Here is a 3528-nt window from a genome sequence, read left to right as displayed (position 1 = left end):
TCTTCTTCTTCTTCTTCTTCTTCTTCTTCTTCTTCTTCTTCTTCTTCTTCTTCTTCTTCTTCTTCTTCTTCTTCTTCTTCTTCTTCTTCTTCTAGTATAAGAAGTCAAGCCATGCTATTATGTTGAGCTGTAGGGTACTCAGGTCCACAATTTCTGGACATTGCCAGTCAAGTGGAAGACCCAATACTATTTTGGACTACTGGACAGTTTTAGAATATTTTGCTGAGTTAACACACCTATAATATTCAAATAATGGAACTTAACAAGAAAAAGGGGATACAGGTGAATATCCATTTTGTATCTGTGTGTTCAAAATGGTTAGGATAGATGTATAGTTACATTCTCCTAATGAATAGAGGGATTTGTTCTAATAGTGTTTGTAAATAGGATATCATGTCTGGATCTTGTACAGCAATTAAACACTAGGAAGAATGTGTGCAATGTGTTAATTATTGAAACTGTCCTACCAATTTGGTTTGAAACTGTCTCATTGCTATTTTTTCTCAATGAAATTATGGAAATAATATTTTAATGTGTTTGAATATATTTTTCATTTCTTTATACATTTACTTGTTCCATCTTTGACCCCTCGCTTTTTGGCTCTATGCCATTGACAATAACCAGTTTCTTTTAAAAATACTTTATATTTTTTGTTAGTACATATTGAATTTACATAATAATGAGTTTCATTGTGACATTTTCATGCATTCGTATAGTATATCTTGACCATACCTAACTCTATTACTTTTGCTTCTCCTTGTTCCCTCCTTGATCCTCTTCTTTTTCTCTAGTAGTCTTCTTTCTACTTTCATATTGCCTTTTTCCCCACAACACATCACATGTACGACAGGCCTTACTGAATCTTATCTATTCCATTTAACATGATGATTTGCAATTGCACCTATTTTCCCTCAAATAGTATAGATTTCTTCTTTATGACAGAATAATTCAACACTATATATCATATTTTAAAGCGTTTTCCATTGATTAGCACCTGTGCTGATTCTATAACATAATGCTCAAATGTTTGATAGGTTTCTTTCAGTATTAGTAGATTATCACTGTTTCATCTTCTGAATTTTCTATCCCAACTATTTAGTAATTCTACAGTAATATATTTGAACATATAGTTTGTACCTGTTCATGTTTTTCCTGATTTTTATTAAAATATATTGGTTGTATTAATCTGACTAGGTATGCTTCCTTTGGTTTTCTGCATATTATCTGAAATATAAGGATCTATATTGAAATTTATATAACTTTTGATTGTCAACTGCTTTATAGAGATATTAAAATTTTAGTAAAGTGGCCATAAGCATATAACATCAATACATTTTGATGTACTTTTTATATGTTAGGTATTATTTAAGGCATTATAGAGCAAAAAGAACGTCATCCATAGCCTTTGTTCTTTAGAATTAAACATTGGAGTTGAAATGATAAAAATAGTATATTTCTTAAAGATAATATTGTAATAAAGAAATTTCTTCATTTATAAAAATTATATTTAGCATAGAATTCATTCTATGATGGATAGAAATTATAAAAATGCTTTTTGAAAGAAATATTGTTAAATAAATAATACATGGGTCAAAGTTAAACAGGGAAGGAAGACTTCTGAAGATCTAGGATAAACAATGCATTGTGTTTTGATTAAGGGCTAAGACAGCAATAGTAAACATGTATTACTTGGTTTTTGCTAATGTATGACTTTTTTCCTAAACCAGAGCCTCAGTATTCAGGTTTAATTGCAGTGTTGGCACTTTGCAATAAACAGCTATTTTGTGCTGCACTTTGGTCATTATGTGTAAATGGTTTGCCAGTGGCAGAATTTCTGAAAATTGGAGTGGAGTTGTGGAATTTTAAGGAAGACTCATTGGTATTGTTGTCGGCAGCTGAAGCAGATACAAATATTACAGGTAATCAGACAAGGCTAAGCCCTCAAAGAGACAGCATAGGAGACAAGATACCTTGCAACTGTGGGAGAGATGGATGCTCCTGCTGTGTGCCACACCTCAAGACCCAAAATCAACCAAGTGCATACCTCTCTAAAGATAAGCATGTAGGATTGATAATCACCTTGAGGAAGCCAGGAAGAGTCACTAATCCAACATGCTACCAGCTACCAGATAATTTCCTATTCTATATTTATGTCCACTTGCAACATGACTTGCTACCTGATTTGCTTCTGGATTTAATCAATTTTATCTGAGAAATTGTACTCATAGTCTTATTAGTGGACCATAGCTTTGTGCTACCCCATGTGTGAGTTTCCATGTTCTCTGCCTCATTATTTTGCTCTATAAAAATGCCTAGAAATGGCAGATATCCAAACAACTCACTTGGGTCTACCTTATGTACCTTTCTTGGACAAAAGATTTTTCCCCCAATAAATTCTGCTCTTCACCTCTATTTGTTCCTAAAATTCATACTTCAGTTTTGGACAATGTGAACTCTTCCCAGGTATCTTTCAGGTTGGGAGTTTCATTCCCTTATATAAGTATTATTCAATAAAAAACTATTGCTACTTCATGATAGGCAAGTCAGGTGCCTATGAGAATGAAGTTTCCAGTTACACAAATACTGAAACACAGAAGCCTTGCTTTTCAGGAACTGTTAAATTTCAGGAAGCTGCCTGAGGACTGGAGTAAGACACATGCTGGCTCTGACAGCTAGCAAGGTTGTGTGAAAGAGGTGACATGTCAAAAGAGAAGAGATATAATGTTTAATTAAATTTCTAATGTAAATCATCAAAAAGAAATAATGTTAAAGGCTACAATCAGGGAGGACTCTGTCAAAAAATTCAAATTGCTGAATAGAATAGCAATATCCTTTCTGTATTACATAAATTATTTAGCAAAGGTATTTATTAAAGAATAGAATAATTATAAAAGGAATCTAATTTCAACCATCATCACCTCTATAATAATATTCTCTCTGTCAAAATCTCTGTTGACAATGCAAACTAATTGCAAATTGAAAAAAATTATAAAGCTAACTAAAATCATTTCAAAGCCATTGAAAAAATATAGCATGCATCAGTCAATTAACAATAAAAAAAGAAATTCTGCAAGTGTTGACATAATTGGGCCACTTGCAAAAGGTACTAATTTATAATAATAATAGGTTTGGTTTTTTTCAAAATTTTATTGATAAACAGATAGCAATGAGACAATTTCAAATCGAACAGGAATTACAGTTTCAACAAATAACACACTGCATATATTCTTCTTAGTGGTTAATTACTGTACAAGATGCGGACTTGAGATTCCTATTTACAAACAACATTAGAACAAAGCATTCTATTCATTAAGAGAATGCAACTATATATCTATCCTAACCACTTTGAATACACAGATACAAAATGGACATTCATCTGTATACCCTATTTCTTCTAAGTTCCATTATTGAATATTATAGGTGTGTAAAGTCAGCAAAATATTCTAAAAGAGTCCAGTAGCCCATAATAGCATTGGGTCTTCTGTTTAACTGGCAATGTCAGAAATTATTGACCTGAGTCCCCCACAG

Source organism: Octodon degus, unplaced genomic scaffold (assembly GCF_000260255.1).
Source record: "Octodon degus isolate 3935 unplaced genomic scaffold, OctDeg1.0 scaffold00471, whole genome shotgun sequence".
Taxonomy (NCBI): Eukaryota; Metazoa; Chordata; class Mammalia; order Rodentia; family Octodontidae; genus Octodon; species Octodon degus.
Note: the sequence above shows the minus strand (reverse complement) of the source record.